This window comes from Diospyros lotus, chromosome 1, assembly GCF_014633365.1.
Source record: "Diospyros lotus cultivar Yz01 chromosome 1, ASM1463336v1, whole genome shotgun sequence".
NCBI classification, from domain to species: domain Eukaryota; kingdom Viridiplantae; phylum Streptophyta; class Magnoliopsida; order Ericales; family Ebenaceae; genus Diospyros; species Diospyros lotus.
The window spans coordinates 40,421,032-40,442,725 of record NC_068338.1 but is presented as its reverse complement, the minus strand read 5'-3'; the positions used below and the strand labels follow the sequence as shown (position 1 = coordinate 40,442,725).

The 21,694-nt window shown below is 43.5% G+C and overlaps 1 protein-coding gene across 34 annotated transcripts in view; it reads left to right on the top strand.

The window, feature by feature from the left end:
- Positions 1-21,694, top strand: part of LOC127799523 (mediator of RNA polymerase II transcription subunit 15a) — a 169,822-nt gene that overhangs the window by 78,401 nt on the left and 69,727 nt on the right. For 6 of the 34 annotated variants that reach the window (XM_052333877.1, XM_052333893.1, XM_052333864.1 and 3 more), the window contains exon 3: positions 20,865-20,976. The exons of the other annotated variants lie outside the window; for them this stretch is intronic. The gene's annotated coding sequence lies outside the window, so the exon portion shown is untranslated. The remainder of the gene's footprint in view (positions 1-20,864; positions 20,977-21,694) is intronic. 34 annotated transcript variants of the gene reach the window in all.

Sequence of the window (21,694 nt, the reverse complement as noted above, 5' to 3'; positions counted from 1 at the left end):
TCATCAATGTGATTAGATGTTAGTCCATACTCTATGTTGGTCCATGCTCGACTAATTAGTATTTTCATTTAACTAATCTGAGGACTATAAATCATTTAAGAAATCTTGTCACTAGAGAATCTTGTCACATAGTGTTAACACTTTAAGAATAAAACTTTCAAACAAGAGATCTAAAAATCCATTCATATTACAAATTATAAAGTTTATTACTGATGATAAACTTATCTTTTATTAATATATATAAAAATACATCAAATATATTAATTACATGCCCATTAGATGCTATCTAAATTTAGTATTAGACCATACATCACTAACACTCTCCTCCTCAGATTATACAATTAAGTTATTGATAGTTTATTTCATTGACCAAATAAATGACAAATTTGTCTTCAAACAACTATCATATTTTTAGATTCATCCCTCTACCTTCTCTTTGTCGTCGTCTCTCTCTCTAGCTCCTTTGTCTCCGTCGGTATCGCCACCTTCATCTCCTCCATCGACGCGACCGCCTCTAACCCCATCCCCATCGGCCACCACCTCCAACCTCCATTTTCCGTCGTCGTCATCCGTCCCTTCTCCATCTCTTTCTCTCTCAATATATATATATATTTAATAGTTTGATATAATTGTGTATATATACATTTATATGTATTAACAGTATATATTTAATATTTTTTAATAATTATATTTAATTTATCAACATGTAATTATAATAATTTTTTTAGTTGGATATCAATTTATAATTTATTTTTATTAAAAAATAATACTTTTATAAATTTTATTTATATTATTCAGTAACATGTCAGTTTTAATATTTTTGTTAAGCTTTGATAATTTATCAAGTTTTTTAAATCAAATATATAATTATATAAATTACAATTTAAATTATATTTACTTAAATATATTGAGCCGAATCTCGGCCTTCTCCTTAGGCCCAATCTCAACCTTCTTCTTAGGCCCAATATTGGCCCAACTTGATCTCCCTTCTGGACCTAGCTTTGGCCCAGCTCCAGCTTGCCACGGCATCATTACAAACCCACTGGATATCTACGTAGCCGTCTCAGATCTCATCCTCATTAATGGCAGAACTCATTCACATTAATGAGGGTCTCGTTGCCACCATGCTACCACCTGGAAACCTCCAATGACACCAGATAGCTAGTCACATCACTTGCAAGTGCATGTCTCATGCATGCAGGAGGACGTTTCCTTCTCCTATATCAATTAGCTCTTTTCAGAGCCAAGATATGTTCTCACCTCTGACCTACTGATGCACAGCTCCATCTTACTCTCTTACTCACTCGACTATCAGAGTGTTTGCATGTGCCAGCCGCCCCCCAGACGGGTCCGTCACCGAAGCCCACACCCCGCCTCCGATCGTCCCCCTTTTGGTCAGGAAGGAACAGTTGGCGCCCTCCGTGGGGCCCGGTAAAACTTACTTACCCCATAAGCTCACAAAAAGCCTTTCAAACCACTCTTCTAGCGGCCATACCATAGCAAGAGCTGGAGATACCTATACCCAGAGGTCAGGCGATGATCACCGCCGCTTAAGCACCCGTACCCCTTCTTGTGTTGGCCCACCCCCGGCCAGTCGAATAACCAAGGCCGTTGATACCATTGCTGGAGGTTTTATTGATAGAGTGCCGAGCTTGGCACGAAGTCAATACCCTTATGCAGTCATGACGATAAATGACACCAGGAAGCATGGCTCGACACCCTGCGATCCGCTTCACGGATGAAGATCTTGGAGGAATAAATCCTCACCCTAATGACCCCATGGTAATTTCAGTTGTCGCTGCGAACTTTTTGGTAAAAAAAAGTTTTGGTGGACTAGGGCAGTTCAGTTGACCTGTTATACCTATCTACCTCGAGAAGAATGGACATTCCAAAATGAAAGTTGAGACCCTTCAATGAAAGCTTGATCGCCTTCTTAGGAGAACAAGTGGAGGTTAAGGGTTACATAGATCTGCTAACCTCATTTGGGATGACCCCGTTGGTTAGGACCATCATTATCCGGTTCCTAGTGGTGGATTGCAGGGCGCCATACAACGTGCTTTTGGGCCGACCATCTCTCAACTATTTGGGCGCAGTAGTATCCATCTTTCACCTATCCATGAAGTTCCCGGTATCTAACACCGAGGTCGGGGTCATCCGCTCTGACTAAAAGGAAGCTCGACAATGTTACCACAACAGCCTCGGAACTCGAAATCCCGAGTCTACCAAGGACGGAAGAAAGACCGATACCCCTGGTAGGAGCCAGGTAATGGACATCGACAACTAGCATCCGCAACACCATTTGCACATGGTCGAGCTAGACCCTCAGATCGAGTTTTCAGATAGACAGCCCCAACCTACAAAGGAGCTCCACCCTGTGAGCTTAGGTCCTCCCCCGGAACAAGTCATTCATACAAGTTCTACGTTGCCAAATGAACTAAAGGAGAGGCTCATCGGCCTACTCCGATAGAATGCCGACCTCTTCGCCTGGACCCCTGCTGACATGGCCAGGATAGATTCGCTTGTCATTTGCCACAAACTGGCACTGGATCCAGTGGCAAGACCGGTCGCTCAGAGAAAAAAAAAGACTGGGAGAAGAAAGACGATGCGCGGCCGCCGAGGAAACCACCAAACTCCTGAAGGTCAGATTCATTAGGGAGGTCCCATACACAACATGGCTTGCCAACACGGTCAACATGGTCATGGTGAAAAAGTCCTCAGGGAAATGGAGAATGTGCGTCGACTTCACCGACCTAAATAAAGCGTGCCCGAATGATTCATACCCGTTACCTAACATCAATCGCCTCATGGACGCGGCTTCCGGATACAGGTACTTAGGCTTCATGAATGCCTATTCTGGTTACAATCAGACCCGGATGCATCCTGAAGATGAGGAAAAAATAGCGTTCATCACAGAGAGTGCCAACTTATGTTATCAGGTCATGTCTTTCGGGCTAAAAAATGCCGGTGCAACGTATCAGCGACTGATGAATAAGGTATTCGCCAAGCAGATCGGCTGGAATATCGAAGTATATGTAGATGACATGGTGGCCAAAACTTCAGCAAGGTAGGACCACTCTTCTGACCTAGTTGAAATCTTTGCATAGCTCCGGCAACACAGCATGAGGCTTAGCCCTGACAAATGCGCCTTCGGGATACAAGCCAGTAAGTTTTTGGGATTTATGCTAACTAGTCGAGGAATTGAAGCCAACCCAAACAAATGCGAAGCCATCCTCGCAATGCGTAGCCCTGCCAACTTGAAGGAGGTCCAACAGCTGACAAGCTGAATAACAGCTTTGTCTCGTTTCCTTCCAAAGTCGGCCTACAGGGAGAGACCTTTATTCTAATGTCTAAAAAAGTCAGCCAAGTTCCAGTGGGCAGAAGAACCCAAAACTTCTTTTGACGAACTGAAAGCCTTCCTGGCAACCCCACCCATCCTTTTAAGACCAAAGCCCGGGGAGAAACTCTCACTTTACCTCTCCGTCACTGCTAGTGTTCTCAGCGTGGTGCTAGTCAGGGAGGAGAGCAAAACACAACGGCCAGTATACTTCATTAGCAAAATTTTTCAAGGAGCTGAGCTACGATACCAAAAGATCTAAAAACTAGCGCTAGCGTTAGTAACGACAACTCGAAAACTCAAGCCGTATTTGCAAAGCCACCAGATCACGGTTTATACTGATCAACCAATCCGAAAAATACTCCAGAAGTCGAAACTGTCGGGGAGAATGATCGTATTGTCAGTCGAGCTTTTAAAATTCGGCATACAATACCAGCCGCGAAAGCACATCAAATCCCAGGCACTCTCCGATTTTTGTGCCGAACTCTCCCCTCCCAGGCACAGCCTGGAACCCAGCCCCTAGGTGCTGTTTGTCGATGGAGCCTCTAAGATAAAAGGAAGCGGGGTTGGGATCATCTTAGAAGGACCCAATGGTTTTATTCTCGAACAATCACTCCGTTTAAACTTCAAGGCAACCAACAACCAAGTGGAATATGAAGGTCTCATAGCTGGTTTAAGCTTAGCAAAAGAAATCGGCACATCCCGCTTAATTGCTAAAAGCGATTCCCAGCTGGTAGCTAACTAGGTCAAGGGCGAATTTAAGACAAAAGAGCCACAGCTTGACCAATACATCCATAAGGTCATAACCCTAACTGAATCTTTCGACTATTTCGAAATTGAATATATCCCTAAGGAGCAAAACACATGAGCAGATTTACTCTCAAAACTTGCCAGCACCAAGAAATTTGGAAACAACCAATCAGTCATACAAGAGGCCTTAGATGTGCCCACCGTCGACCTTCCCGACGTGCAAATGGTAGGAACAACGCCTGAATTTTAGAGAACCCCCATTTTCCAATACTTACGGCACTGGACACTTCCTCGGATATTGAGGAAGCTAGGAAACTCAAAAGAATAGCTTGCTACTTCACCCTGCTCGAGAACTAGTTGTACCGAAGAGGTTACTCCCTCCCACTCCTCAAATGTGTCAACTCTGACCAGTACACTAGCATCATGACTGAGATACATGAGGGAGTATGTGGAAGCCACCTTGGCGGATGATCCCTGACGGCAAAAATACTCAGAGCCGGTTACTATTGGCCAACAATGCAGAATGACTGTTTGGCCTATGTGAAACGTTGTGACAAGTGCCAAAAATTCGTGAACACTTATCACTTCCCCCCTCAGAAGAGCTCAACAATCTCGACAGCCCTTGGCTATTTTACAAATGGGGGAAACACATCCTTGGACCCTTTCCAACAACAGCAAGACAACTTAAGTTTATGGTAGTAGCAATTGACTACTTCAAAAAGTAGACCAAGGCCGAACCCCTGACCATAATCACCGCTGAAAGGATCCGTAGATTCATTTGGAAGAATATCATTTGTCGATATGGCCTCTCTGGGGTGCTAAGCTCGGACAACGACACTTAATTCGCCAACGGCCAGGCTGAGGTCGCCAACAAGGTTGTACTGGCAAGACTGAAGAAACGGCTCGACAGAGCGAAAGGAGCTTGGTCGGACGAACTCCCCATAGTCTTGTGGTCATACCACACTACCACTCAAATCTCGACCAAGGAAACTCGTTTTGGACTTACTTACGGGTCAAAAGCAATGATCCCTATCGAGATTGAGGAATCTAGTCCCAGGTTACAATACTTCCGAGAGGATACCAACAGTGAAGGGCAGCGGGCCGACCTCGACCTTGTCCAGGAAATCCGAGACTAGGCCCAAATTCGTGAACATGCCGCAAAGCAAAAAGCAGCTCGAAAATATAACAAAGGAGTTCGGCCTAGATGATTTCAAGAGGGAGACTTAGTCTTAAGAAATATTGAAGGCCCAAGAAAATAACCCTCACAAGGGAAGCTGGGTGCCAATTGGGAAGGCCCTTATTGAGTCACCAATAACCTTGGCGCATGAGCTTACCACTTAGCCGAACTCTCAAGAAGATCCTTGACTAGGTCATGGAACGCAGCCAGCCTACGAAAATATTATAGCTGAACGGCTATCTTCTTGTAAATAATTCAGAAAATATGTATTCACTTATCACTTATCAAAATCTTTATATAGGCTTAGAACCCAAAAGCTTATTTTTTTATGGCAGGTTTGGCCTCGAGTTACCTCGGCCTATTTACAATAAAGCTTTGTATCAAACAAGTCTTGGCAGACCTCGAGTTACCTCGGTCTACCGCCTTTGGCCTCGAGTTATCTAGGCCTATCTACAACAAAGTTTTGTATAAAACAAGCCTCGGCGGACATCGAGTTACCTCGATCTGCCGCCTTTGGCCTCGAGTTATCTCGACATATCTACAACAAATCTTTATATCAAACAAGCCCCGATTGACCTCGAGTTACCTCGATCTTCCGCCTTTGGCCTTGAGTTACCTCAGCCTATTTACAACAAAGCCTTGTATCAAACAAGCCCCGATAGACCTCGAGTTATCTCGGTCTACCGCCTTTTCCCTAGAGTTACCTCGGCCTATCTACAACAAAGCCTTGTATCAAATAAGCCCTAGCGGACCTCGAGTTACCTCGGTTTGCCGCCTTTGGCCTCAAGTTACCTCGCCATATCTACAATAAAACTTTGTATCAAATAAGCCCTAACGTATCTCGAGTTACCTCGATCTGTCGCCTTTGGTCTTGAGTTACCTCAGGTTATCTACAACAAAGCCTTGTATCAAACAAGCCTCGACGGATCTTGAGTTACCTCGATTTGCCACCTTTGGTCTCCAGTTACCTCGGCCTATCCATAACAAAGCTTTGTATCAAATAAGCCGCGACGGACCTTGAGTTACCTCGGTTTGCCACCTTTCGCCACAAGTTACCTCAGGTTATCTACAACAAAGTCTTGTATCAAACAAGCCCCGGTAGACCTCGAGTTACCTCGGCCTATCTACAACAAAGCCTTGTATCAAATAAGTCCTGGCGGACCTTGAGCTACCTCGGTCTATCGCCTTTGGCCTCGAGTTACCTCGACCTATCTACAACAAAGATTTGTATCAAACAAGCGCCGACGGATCTCGAGTTACCTTGATCTACCGCCTTTGGCCTCGAGTTACCTCGGCCTATCTACAACAAAGCTTTGTATCAAACAAGCCCCGACGGACCTTGAGTTACCTCGGTTTGCCACCTTTGGTCTCGAGTTATTCTAAAGTCACTCGATACTCAACGTCGCTTAATCAATCAAACTTTGCATCAAACAAAGCGAAGAAAAAGTATAAGGTACCCATACTTCGGGAAAACTCTCATATCATTACTCTGTTTCATTACAAAATATGTCCACAATACAAAACTTTATTGCGTTTTTGGTAGCCTACACAAATACAACCGAACCTGTTCAAAGTCCTACCCTAACCAAGGTTTAGCACAACAAGACCGACACAACTAACCAAGCTTTAGCACAACTAGACCAACCCAGCCAACCAAGCTTTGGCACAGCAAGGCCAACTCAATTGTCAAATATTGCCCTCCATAGAGCCCTTAGTAGTTCCCCAACAAGGATCTCCAGAAAACTGACAACAACATCATAACTACCCCTGACCAAACATCGACTGGGCCCTTCTTCCCCTTTCTCTCGAGGACCACATCTTAGCCATCCAAATCCGCACAAGCGAAGGTAGGCGCAGCCTCAAGGGGAGATCTGGTAAATGCTACAACACCAAGGGCGACAGGAAAGTAGAGGCGGCGGAGGGCGAACTCCTCAAGGCTAAGGAATAAGCCCGCCCTCGTACAGCGACCACCACAGGTTACCAACCCATATACCGCGAACACTACGAGCCACAAATCATGACTAGCTACAGCCATCGAGACATCACTTGAATCAACTATGTTGTCTCCATAAATAACATCATACGCCGGCAGGATCTTGACTCGACTTGACATCATCAACCATCTAACCCCAAGATACCTAACAAAAGGGAGAAGGTGAACCATTAAGTAGAGGATACACAGGAAACCAAGGAAGCACCCATTTTATTTATAGGTATAACAAGGAACACCGAGCGTCGTCCACCCCACTCATGATAACGCCGCTCATTAAATGCCCTGCATTCATTGGCAGGCGAACCGCCATCAAAACAAAGCCACGAGCCTAAGCAGTTAATACCCCGCCCTAGGAAATCGACGCACTTCCTGGGGAAGCGCCCCTGGAAAGCGACGTGTTCTACACCGCTACACAGTTATCTCGCATTTTCAGGTCACGCGCCCAGATCCTGTGTCAAATGCGTCCTCGCAATGCGACGCCCAGATTGCCACAGTCCGGGTATCCCGACATCGATCTCCCTCAACATCGCGACCCCGAACTCATAGCGGCAATAAGGAAAAGCAAGGTCGAAGAGGCAAAGGGCAAGTCGCGCCTCATACGACCATATCTCTTATATTCAAATAATACCAGAGTGTTACGATAGTCAGTCCAATGCCAAAAAAAAAAAAAAAAGGACACGCCCTAAGGACCAGTGCTAGGTTGATCCGACCGAGATGAATCGGGGGCCCCGTTTTGAGGATGATCCGGCCAAGGTGAGTCAGGATTCTCGCTCTGCTACTCAATACCTTCCTCTGCTCGTCCAACTCTAGCCGTTTCCTGAGTCTGCTCCTAAATTTTGTCTCCTGTGATGGGGTCCGACGAACCCAGATCCACGAGTTGGCCTCCTACTATCTCCTTAGAGGGGTCACACCCAGTAAAATTCAACCCTGGGCAAAATAGCGAGGCTTGCGCCAGCGCCACGTCAAAACCACCCAGATACTGCTGAAGAGCCTCTCTCCTTGCACAAGCCTATAAGCGGGCAACTTCTTGATGTGAAGCGTCTAACTCCACCTCCAATTCCCTAATCCTTCCATCTCGCTCGGCCAGCTCCCGCCAAACCTCATCTCTCTGACCCTGCACTCTTAGATATCCGGACGTTACCCTCGCCACCTCCTTACCAGTCGAAGCAACCCTCACGTAAAGGCTGTCGGCGTCACCCTTAGCCTTGGCCTTTCTTATCTTCGACTCCATGAATAATAAGTGAGTGGAACTGGTGGCTCGTAGTTGTAACATCTCCACCCAGAGATACAGCCCTTCCTTGCCAAGAGAGACGAGCCTCTTCTAATCGGCTTCCACAAGGAGCTGGTCTTGGACGAACTTCCTCGGTCGAAAGGCATGGCTCCAAATACTTTGAGGATCCCGCTCGGTGTCATTGCATCCCCACAAGCTCGGCTGCAGAGCACGTGCCAACCAAAGAGGCCTCGACTGTAATGCCCTGCTTTCTCGGGCACGTTATAACTTGGAAAATTTCATGACAATAAATTTTTTCTTTTCAAACTTAATTTCTAAATCACATCATATCTCGAATTCGTCCCAGAATTTTCATACATTTTATCTCGAAAGAGAATCATTATACACATCAAATGCGGAAGCAAAGATCGAAACCTGATATCTTAACATTAATCATAAATAGATTATTGCATCTTCAACATTCCTCAAAACGTTCAGAATTCAAAATAGCAGAACTTAAATATATGGGCTACATAACATACATTCCATTCTTCATGCACTCTGCTAAGTGTCATTTCATGTCTCATTTATCCTCGAATCTGCTACAATCTCTATCTGGAATGTTTGAATATTTTAGGGGCAAAAATCCAAGTTAGATGATGAATCATCTAAGTAAGAGTACAGAAAACATATTTCGTGCATGAATGCAATGTCTTTCCTCGTAGGTGTCAACTGCACCCCTCATGCTACCTACCATTTTTGCGGCTACCTCTTTCGAAGCCGAGGTGTATGGGTGCACCATTGGTAAAGCAATTGTGTTAGTTCGTACTCCCTACGGCCTCAATGCGAGTGATCAATGATAACAACGTGTATTTATGCATTTAATAGTCATGTCATGTATGCAATCTACGTGATGAGTACATATCAGAGTATGTCAATATGATGAAAACATTTTACAAACCAAACATTTTTCATAAACTAACTTTAACTGGGAAGTACCACTTACCTTCTCAAGCTTATTAGGCTACCTCAATATCCATGTATTGCCTCGATTTGCGTGCCAACCTCAAAATTTGCACGAGTCTCTTCAACTTTAGCCTCAAAGTATCCTAATCACCATAATTATTTAAATAAACATTAAAACTTATTTTTTCATAATTTTTGGTATTTTCTTTCTATTTCTTCCTAATTTTTCTCAATAAATCCAAACTAAATATTTTTAAAATATTTTCTCAAATATTCTTCTACGAAAATTCATAAAATAATATTCTTAAATTTCTGAATTTTTTTAGGAAATTTTACTTACCTTAACTTAGCATCTCTGATTTCCTCGGTATGCGTGCCCTATCCTTGAAATGCGTGCCCGAGCCATTTTCTCACCCAAAATCTTTGGAATATTAGTAAATATCCAATCCGTATTTTTTGGAATTTTTTCGAAACCTTTTCCTATTTTTTCTCTTTTTCTTTCTTTTTTTTTTTTCTTTTTTCTTTTTTCTTTTTCCACTCCATCTTCTACCTCCAGCTTCTCTCTCCCGCGCCTGCAACTCCCTCTTCCTTTTTTTTTTTTCTTCTTCTTTCTTTTCTTTCTTTCTTATTCTCCTTCTTCTTCTTCCTCCTTTTATTCCTTCTCTTCTCTTCTTCCTCTTCTGTTTCTTCTTTCCTCCATGGCCAAACCAGCACCGCCCGCGGCCGCTGCCGTTTGGCCCTCGGTCGGTCGCCTCTCGGCCCTCCGCCGTCGCCGGCACGCACCATCGTCTGCTGCCTCCTCGCCGCGAGACCCCATCACAGCAGCCTTGGGCGCTGCAAATTTCCAGCGGTTGCCATGGCCGCCGCTGCTGTGCGGGTGGCTTGGCCGCCTTTGGCCACTCCGGCCGACGCTCCAGCCTCCATCGAACTCTCCCGAGCTGTCCCAGAATCGCTGCCCAACTCCCCCTCAGCTTGCTGCTCGTGCGGCCATAGTTGCCTGCCATCTTGGGAGCTTACGGCTATGGCCGCTCGGTTTGCTCCGACCGCCCTCGGCCTTCCTCGCGGCTCCTCGAACTCTCAAGCTCTCAAGCTGCTCTCGGCCATAGCTCTCATTCTCTCTCTCTCTCTTTGCAACTCTTTGTTGCTTGCTCTGCCCAAACCTCTCAAACTCTCCTTTATTTATAGCCAACGCCAACCCTCTGCCCATTTCTCTTAGCATGCAAATCTAACCAAATATTGCAGAGACGTGGCTCATTGCAGGGCGTGGCTCATTGCAGCAGGGGTATGGGCGAAGCTTGTAGAGGCGCCTGCTACACGTACACGCATATATAATTATATACTACATTAATATATATAAAAAAATTGTATAATTAAATCCCAAATTTCATCCCTATTATACTAGTGCAATTCCCTAATTGCAACTACGGCCTTAAACCTCAAATTAATTTACATTACAATACCGAAAATCCATAATTAATAATCTAAATCTTAGTTGAAAATGACGATTTCGCTCCAGTGTCTTCACCGGGCTATCGTTTCATCCTAAAACCACTGAAGGGTTACTCATTACGCAAAATCGGAGCCCCCTTAGGGTTCCGTTGATTTTTCGGGAGTCCCCTATGACAATTCGATTTTATAGCCTAGTTAGTAGCTGTATTTTAGCTGTACCGAAAATTGTTCCCGATCCGATTTATTCGATACCATAAATCCTATCTCGGAACGCTCATCGAAATCATATTATTTTCTTTAGACAATTTTACTCTGAGGCAATCCCTGCAGTCGATTCGGTACTTATAACTGTTATCAAGCCAAATTTTTGGTATAAAAAAAACTCAACGAAATTACGTGACAACCTCATACGAACATGGGGTATTACATCGACTCATTATCTGCCCAGTCGGAGTCAGATGACATGGCAGTATCAACTAATGGATTTGAACCCGAGGGCCCCGCAGCATTGATGGTCGGCCCCGATCCGAAGTGCCGGGCACTTTAACAGCTTGGTCTGAAACGTTAGGAGCCTGATTGGAAGACCCTAATTCGACGGCCACTCGCCGCCTTTTCCGTTGGAGGGGCACCTTCTCGACCTCTGGTAAAGAGGGAGTGCCCGCAGCAGCGACGACAACCAGTCGGGCACGAATGGGACTGCTCAACTTCGCAGCAGTAACAAGACCTCCAGACGATATCCTAGCAGCCTTTTCCACCGTGTGCCTCGCCACTTCTTCCCTCGTCAAACCCGGCGCATTTTCTCCTTAAACATAAGATTCCGATAAGTGCTGCTATAGAAATAGACCAAAACCCAAATGCACAGTAGCAACTTACCCATATACTCCGATAAGGATCCTCCCCCAGTTCCACGAGCTTCGTCGATTTTAGCGGGGGAGAAAGCGTGAAGGCATCCGCCAAGGCTTGGTCCTCCGGGCCAAGACTCCCGTACTCCACCTCCAAAAGAGGTTTCGACTCCAATTACCAGAATATGGGGTATTTCTCCTTACCTTTCTCATCTAGGAAAAAGTTGAGCTCCTCCTCGCTCGAGCCCCCCTTGAAGAAACCATCCTTGAAATGCTTGAAAGATGTGATAAATGCCCTCAACATCGATTTTCCCGTACGACTCGTTAGAGAAATCCAACCACCCCGATAAGCCCCATTCCAGTGATAGCAATGGAAGAAGACCGTTTTATTAGGTGTGCAGCCAAGGAACTCGATTAGTACCTCAAACCAACGGATAAAACCCTAGCTGTTCGAATGCAATTGTGTTGGGGCAACGTTCATCGCCTCCAATACCAAACTCTAGAACTCAGATAGAGGAAGCCACAACCGCAACCTTGTGAAGAGCACCTCGTACATATATAGGAACCCGGATTCCTAGGCCAAATGACAGACGCGTTCATCCCAGCCACAGGGAAGGCAGACGAACCTCTTTCCCTTTCCTCCATCCTTTTTCACCTCCTCTCCACTTTGGGGGGCGACTTTCCCTCTTACCGCAGCTAAAGACGAGCCCGTAGAGAACTTCAACGCTCTTCGAGTAACCTCCTCGAGCACCCAGTCATACGAACGGGCAGAGTTTGAAGCAGAAATAGCCATCCACGAAGTTGACCAACTGGCTAGGCAAAGCAATCGAACGACGAAACAAAAATCTCAAGACAAAGGATGAGTTTGTGAACGAAGGTAAAGGACGTGCACGCACCGAGTAGTGCATACAAACAGTCGTCACAAGAGATGCCAAATAGGCAACCGGTAGCCAACAAAATCCGCCACGTGCCCCGTAATGAGCATTCTGACGAACCTACCTTGCCTGGGATGGCGGACCCCTTTTTGTGTCTTCAGATGGCGCCTTACACCCTCGAATGGGCGCCTTGATTCTCAAAACCCATGGGGCCCTACTGTAACGACCCGATCGAGCGATAGGAAGGACTAGAACAACTTACCTTGATGGGCCTACGCGAACTTCCCAGGGGGGTCACCCATCCTTGGATTACCCCATGTCAAGCACGCTTAACTTGGGAGTTCTTTGCCAACATTCAGCCCAAAAGGTATCCAGCTGGTGTTGTTTCCTTCCTTACCTATCCTCGATATATACTATTCTCTTCTGAACTCCCGGGGTATTACATTCTCCCCCCCTTGAGCATATGACGTCCTCGTCATGTGACCTTACAACCGGTCCCAGATCTCCCCCCGATGCATGGCCGATGTGGGATTCGCCTAAGGTGCCTACACGCACCCCCCTCAGGGACTCAGCATCCTCGCTGAGGTTTGCCCCACCACCGCGCTCAGAGGCTTGGGGGTCGGCTCTGATACCACCTGTAACGACCCGATCGAGCGATAGGAAGAACTAGAACAATTTACCCTGATGGGCCTACGCGAACTTTCCAAGGGGGTCACCCATACTTGGATTACCCCATGTCAAGCACGCTTAACTTGGGAATTCTTTGCCAACATTCAGCCCAAAAGGTATCCAGCTGATGTTGTTTCCTTCCTTACCTATCCTCGATATATACTATTCTCTTTTGAACTCCCGGGGTATTACACCTACGCAATCAAACAAGTCCGCCAAAATTGAAAACCCCAAAGTTTGGGCGCCAAGCCCCCTGAGGGAGTGGCAACCCGGCCCCGGCCCCGGCCCACGAGCCAAAACCGTGGTAACGATAAGTTAACCAGGACATCAAAAGCCGCAAGGACCGAGCAAGGCACACATAAAAGAAAGACAAGAACAAATCATCCAAAGAGGAAAAGAAACGCGATTTGCTATTAACAAAAAAATGTTCAACAAGTTACAAACCTTGTAAACGCCAAAAGCCTACGCTACCACACAAAACTATGGCTCGGCTTGACTCCCCTCAGAAGGCCTAACACGTGAGAGATCTAGCTTCGGGAAAGTTGCTCGTACGTCGGACAAAGCTGCTTCGTATCCATCATTTCTTAATCCCCTCGCTTTTGTCTTCGCCTTCGCTACATCAGACTGGGCAGCAGCCACATCAGCCTTCGCTTTCGCCCTCATCGTCATCACCTCAGATTTAGCCAAGGCCACTTCCGTCTCCCGCTTCTTTAACTCCGCCTCGGCAGCTTCTAGGTCCAGCTGAAGAACACCAATCGCGCATCCAACCTCACCACCCCACTTCTTCGCCTTGAGGGCGACCACTTCCATAGCTTTTTTAACCTCCTCGCTTATCAATCCCCGAACCCGGCGCAGTTCCTCTTTATGACCCGCCTTTATCTTGGAGAGGCAGGTCGCCACACCTACCTCGAGCAGGCGACAGTACACGACAAGTTGGAGCACCCGGCTCTTGATTCGATAAAACGCAGCAGGTGACCTAATGCCTGGTAAATCTTTTCAATTCGACAATGGGTTGAGATAGGCATCAATAAAGAGGTCGCTCCGAAACTTAGGATCCTCAAATGGAGCCAAGCCGCCACTTTCGACAAGTTGCGAACCAACGGGCAATTGAGCCTCCCCATCAGGACCCTTCTGACGCTTCTTATGCCGAGCCAACTCCTCAGAAATTGTGAGTTCCCAGAGCTTGCACTAGGAGTCGTGGTCTCAGCAACCACGACGACAGATTGCGCGGGAGGAACAATGGGTGCTGGTGCAGCAGGAACCTTCCTGGCCACTTTCTTTACAAAAGCAAAGCCTGACGTCGCCCTACCTTCCTCATTGTGGAGCATGTCCATCTCTTCCCTAATGTCGTTCCTATCGAATGCGGAAGTCATTCACCCTGCAAAACTCACAAGCGCAAATGGTAATTAGGTAAGCCGCCACTGGTAAAGTTCGTTAAAACCCCCCGCTACCGTCCTTCTTTCTCTCCAAGAAAGTAATGAGACTCTAGCCCAAATGGGGGATCCTTATGAGAACTACCAAAAAATACCTACAACGCACCCCATAGATCATCCACCACCAAGCCGTTGCTTGTCACACATCCGAGGGATAGCCAGTTACCATCCAAATAGCACCCTCAAATCTCAAGGTCACTTGTGACAAACCGGCGTGTAAAGAATATTGCCCCGCTTACTCGTCTAGGGTTGACCTCCAAACTGCCTAGAGTCGTCACCCCAGCAAAAACAATATCGGCTCAACTAACCACTTCGGTCCCACCTAATCAGACTCTCCAAAACTTCCGAGCATAGCAAAAATCACTCAGGCTCCCCTTTTCTAGCTTGAATGCTCGTTGCTCAAGCATCTGACCTGAGGGGCTGTGGACCGTCCGGGCCCAATCTCGGCCCAACCTGATCTCCCTTTTGGACCCAGTTTTAGCCAGCGCCAGCTTGCCACGGCATCTTTGCAAACCCACTGGATATCTACGCAGCTGTCTTAGATTTCATCCTCATTAATGGCGGATCCTATTCACATTAATGAGGGTCTTGTCATCTCCATCGACACCGGATAGCTAGTCATATCACCTGCAAGCGCACGTCTCATGCATGTAAAACAACATTTCATTCTCTTATATCAACCAGCTCTTTTCAGAGCCAATGTATGTTCTCACATCTGATCTATTGATACACCGCTCCATCTTATTCTCTTACTCACTCGACCGTTAGAGTGCTTGTAGGTGCCAGCCGCCCCCCGATTGAATTCGTCACCGAAACCCGTGCCCCGCCTCCGATCGTCCTCCTTTTGATTAGAAAAGAACAATATTATTAATTTAAACACTACTTATTTTTTATTTTACGCAACTTAAAAAATATAAATGTTTATGAGCTAAAAAAAAAAAGTGAGCCAAACAGCCTTAATTGGAATTGCCAGCCCTGTCAGCGCCGACCTCCAAGTCGAACTCACTTTGCAATTATTGTATTGACGATCAAAGCTTAAACTGCTTCCTCCTCACCTGTCCTCCCCTGCTCTCTCAGCCTCAAGCCACAAAGTGCGATGAATGCACTGCAGGCAAACCTTACCACTCTGCAGTCAAGTTCCAATATGCTCCAACATCAGATGATGCAGACACAACTGAAACATCTTCTGTATCAACAGCGGCAACATATTATCCATAAACAGCATTTGCTGCAGCAGCAACAATTACACCAGCAAACTCAGCAGGTAAACATCAACTCCTTGTCATCACAAAGTGGGATGAATGCACTGCAGGCAAACCCTACTCCTCTACCAGCCAACTCTGTCAGTAATAGTGAAAATCCCCCAGAAGAAGAGATTTACTCGTTGGAGGATATCATCCGTTTGTTGGAAATATGATTTACTATTTCCAAATTAAGTTGAAGTTTGAGAAAGCATGTTTTAAGTTTTAGTTATGGCCAGCAACCTTTTAGGAGATGATGGAGGCTTTCCAGCATCTTAATCCTTGTTTACCTTTGCGCTCTTTCAGTAAATTCCCAATAAATTTGGTATTAGTGCCAACTATTTCTTCCTCTGTTTTTCTATTATGACTATTTCTTGATCTCTGGGATATGATTGAAGCATGTTTGTGAAGGAAGTGTTATGGGAAACACTAATGAGTTTCTGATCGCTTTTAAAGCATTATCATTTATAAATTGTGATTTACTATTAAAACTCACACAAGTATAGAGCAAATTCACTAGTTAGCAATAACATTGCGGCCTAAATGATAGCTTATTTGTTGGTGCTTGTAAAATGCATTATTGCTAGAATCACTATATATGTTTGGGAGTTAGTGTGGACCGAAATGCCTTACAACTTGAATTTAGCAGTTCACAAGAAGAAGATATGTTAAGCATAACTTGAGATTGTTAAGCAATATAGATAGACGTGCTTAATAATAATATTTAATTTTTAATATTTTTTAACAGATAAAAAAATTATGGTATTTTATAAATCCCTTACATAAAATATACACAAAAGATAACATGAAATTTCACAAGCAAAGTAGTAAAATAATGAAAATAATGAACAATATAACAATATTATTATGTCAAAAACACACGTATATCTCATAATTATATCCTAAACAATAATATTTTTATTTTTTTATTCAAATCATTTTATATAAAATCATGTAACAGCAAATCAATCACATGACCCTGCATTACACATGTCGCCCTTGGGGTCGTATATTCGGAATTTTCTTCCGTGGAGCCATATATTCAATATTTTCTTTCCCGTAAACGGTAAGAATCTTATAGGGCCTTTGGTGTTTCATTTTGGCCACTTATAATCAGTTTATAAATTATCAAACTTATTTAGTTATCTATTTGTTAAAATTTATAAAGTTTAAATGCTTTCGAATTTTTAAGTTATTTTAATATCATTTTCAATAAACTCTATGTTGGAATACATGTATAGTGGTGCATATAAAATTAAAAAAAAATCATATATCATATGCATGCAACATATATATAAATACACACACCATACACAATTTTAATATTTAAGGAATACATTATTTCATCATATAAAATACAATAAATGACATATCTGATGTCCGATGTAAGGATGGTGTACAGAAATGGTTTCTGTACAGAGAGTGAATCCTTCTCAAGTTGTGGAAGGCGTAGTCCTTCCACACCTTGCCAGCTACCTGATACCAAAATGTAACCCTCATCTTGTGCTAGCCCGAGGGCTTCGATTCACCAGTAAGTATGTGTCTCATCGGACTCTACTATGATTTCCTATAAATTGATAGAAGTATAAATGGAGGCAAATGGAGAAGCAGGAGCAAATCAATCACTCTAATAATTTTTCACCTTCATCTCACATCATTTTTTGATATCCAAGCACCCTATCGCCTCCCTTAATTTTGTGTCACGTGTAATGCACTCATAATTGGTTGGGGCGGTGCGAAAGTTGACTTTGGGTTCCAAGGAGTCGACTTTCGCCATTGGGAATCAACTTCAATTGACTATAGCTCTAGGGGAGTTGACTGTCAAGGTCAAGGAGTTAACTCCCATAACAATTAACAATTTGAATGAAATAGTCAACTATACGAAGCACCAACTCATTAACAATTAATGAATCGCCATCATTAACATTTAATGGCACATCCAAGACCTTCATTAATTATTATTAATGTCCGAGACACAACAAATACACAGTGCCAATATTAGGTGCCATACTATATGGTGTATGACTTTATAGATTCACTATTCGCTAGCAAATAGATAACACCAACACCTGTTTTGCACCGGTCGAAACACCTTGATCTATCACAATAATCTCTCCATATTTCGATGATAATCCAAAAGGTCATGGAAAATGTCTAGTAACAGTCCAAAAAAATATAGAAAGCAATTAAGTCTAACTTCAAGTGAGCCTATACAACTAACGATTATCGTGTGTTATAATCCCTATATCACCTAACGTCACAATTGAGTGATAGTCATGGAGTGACAAACTTAGTAATTATGTGTCTGATCTTATTAATGTGACTATATGACACCTCAAGAAACACATTAATTGATAATCAATCTATCCTAGTTAGAGACTATCCTGTTACACTAATAGTCGACAACATAGGACGTTTACCTCATCAATTAAAATGAAGGTGATGGATTCTATCCCTGAACACCTGTTTTCGAATACCAGCAATACGAAACTATATAAATGAACCTTTCCACATTGCAATTTGATGGCTCACCCCATTAGCAAATCTCGAATAATAATACACAAGACAATTGTGTCAGCTTAACTATAAGGATCAGCTATATTATTGTAGCTAGATGACATAACCATTATTCACAATGCCTTGTGATCAATCATTAATGTTACATTCAGTGAACTTGTTGGCGCTGGTGATCCAGGAAGCTAGTGAGCAACTCCGTAAAGAGCTGGACTTGATTTTCTAAGAGCATAATCCGATCAGGCGGGGGAGGAATGCCATTTGGGCTACAATCCCTTCCCTGTGGGCTCATTGGAGTATTATTCTGGTTTGGTTCCGAGGCAGGGTTACCACTGGTCGCCCGAGACTGCTGTCTTCTAGTCGCCATCAAAACGAAGAAAAAAACTCAAAACGTCATAGCAAGTTGTGTTGGAGAGACAGAAAAAAAAATGCCTCGGCCCCACGATGGGTGCCAAATGATGATGCGGTGGCCGATTACCTTCGCTTTGCCTCAACCAGAGAACCTGTAATGGAGTCAGGGACTTGCTCCCCCAGTATCACTCTGACGTTCAAGTCAGATTACCAGAATATCCTTAACACAAAGGAGTGTGATTTTAGTTTAGAGAAAGAGAGAAAAAAGTCTGATCCCTTACCCGTTGTCGGTCTCCTTCCTTTTATCCTCCTACTAAGGTAAGGATCCTCTTTTAAATTACCGGGATCCTTATCCCACTCTTCGCAGTACTAGGATCCTATCGATATGCATTCCATAATCGCTTCCGAAAAGCTCGAGGTGATCCTCGTCTCCATGATTCTCGATTGGATGGTCGATCCTAAGAAATTCGGAGAATCCTCGTCGAGTAACAAGCCATATAGTGTGGTGATATGCATCTGTCACGTGTCTCCTCTAGACGGGTGGGGTGACATCAGGAGAGTATCTCACCAGTGGACACGCGGCACTACCACCAGTGGCTACACTTTCGGGGTTTTAAAGTAACTACAGACCCTGGGATATTTTCCCTTATCAGTAATTGAAGTAAACCACGACATTTCCTTGTTCTTCCTCTTCGTATGGAGCGCTAGATTCTCGGTCTTGTTCTAGGCAATAGTGGTAGACTTTTGGGCAATTGGGGTTTCAATCGTACTGGGCTGATTCAATTATTCAAGTGGGCCTTCACAATTGGGACATGGTGATTCTGATGGCTAAGTCCAACTCTCGACAAGTCCGCGTCACCTTTTCCTTCACTTTAGTTTAGAGAATTGATTCATTTTCTTATTAGTATCTATTAGGTTTTAGTCTCTCTTTTGTTTTAGAAAACCCAGTTGTAGTAGCCGTCTCTTTTTTGGTTTGGCTGTATAATTGATTGGAAGACAATATAATACATCTGACGATCTAGCGTGTTCTTGCAGAAGGCATCGCCATCTACCATAGAAGTTTTCCCCGTTCTCTTCAAATTAAATGTTTGATAAATTGTTCCTTGCTGAAATATAACAAAGGGGCGTTTTTTGATTGGTTGGCAATAACTTCGATGAACACCAATGGTTGGAGATCTGCTCAAAGTGGTGTTGAACCCACTATGGATACTGGAAGCAGTGGCACTGATTGGAGGACCCAATTGCCACCCGATTCGTGGCAAAGGATGGCTGACAAGATGTGAGTTCTTCTTAGCATTTTTTTGGCTGAACTCTTTTGAATCCTATTTTTAGCTTTCTAAAGTGCATCCAACCATGTGGATAAAGGAAGAAGAAAAGACAAGAATCTTTTTCCATGTTTGTAACTATAACATTAAATTTGAGTTTTGGCATTGGTTTGACTTTCTAAGTTTCTATTGACTATTCAATTCCGGGGACGTTTGAGTTGTCGGGATTGATAATGTTCCGTGAGTTGCACCTGATGCTATTGTGATTTCCTTATTAATTGAAATAATAATACCTATATTAGTTGCCCTTTTCGCATTGTTTTTTTCCCAATGTTTTTAAATCCATTTTTTCTGTAAGTTATTAGTCTTTCCTTTTCTTTCTTTTTTTTTTTTGGGTGGCGGGGGGTGGCGGCGTTGGTTGTTTGGAACAAGTCAATAACAAAAATCAGCATAAGGGGGCTAATCCTGTGCAAAAGAACCTAGGAGATTACATACAATGAAATATCATAAAAAAACTAGATAGGTTTTTTTTTTTTTTTTTTTAGGGGGGGTCGGGGGGCGACCGAAGAGTTGGGAGACGAGGATGGTTTTTTTAAGGTATGATTGGTAACGTGCTTTCTCTAATTATGCTTTTTATTCTTACCGGGTTCTCTATGAATTGGAAATTTGATTGAATTAAATTTTTTCCATGCTTCGCTGGCTTAGCTGATAGGTCATGTATTTTCCTTCTACCATAAATGATATTCTTACTACCTGGGAGAATTAACATAAAAATGTAACATGTCATGGGATCAGCATGGACACTTTGAAGAGGCCCCTTCATTTTTCTGGATAAGAGGGACTTCAAGAACTCAAGCTAATTGCAAGTAGATTTGAGGAGAAGATCTACACTGCTGCAACAAGCTAGGTACCCTGTCATTTGGCATATTTCGATTCTTATAATGTACATGCCGTGTTGTTTTGGGTCACTTGTTTATTTTAAGTATACTAAAATGTACATTTTGTTATTTAAAATGATTCGTGTTATGTCATTATAAATTTCTTAGTAATATGTATTTTCTTAACTTCTAATTGCAGTCGGATTATCTGAGTGCTATGGGTCAAAACTTGTCTGCTGGATTCTCTAATTGAGCTCTTTTGTTGAAATCGTGAGGTCGAATAATGAGGGCGTTCGTGATGCGTTAACTAAAAAAAATATATATATATGTGAAGATGCTGACAATGGGGCCAAATCTCAAAATACCATGGCCATTTGTCTACCAATCAACTCTGCCAGTAAATAAATCCCCCAGATGCATCTTATGAGCTCTGTTTAATCTACCTAATTTTAAGTACTTCAGCAAAATAATTATTATCATAAACAATAACATTATTTGAATTTCTTTAATTTTGTTATCTTAAAAGCATTTGTAATCAATTGGCTGCTAAGTAAAAATGATATATCATGCATGTAACATTATGAACAATATATGTATTCAATATTTTTAGTATGTACTAAAATATTTCATTCAGTGAGATAACATTTTTTTTAATTGACTGTCATAAATACAAAATAATACACAAAACTCTTATTGGTATTCATAACAACAATAGGGAAAAAAAAACTCCTACTATTGCTTTCTTTT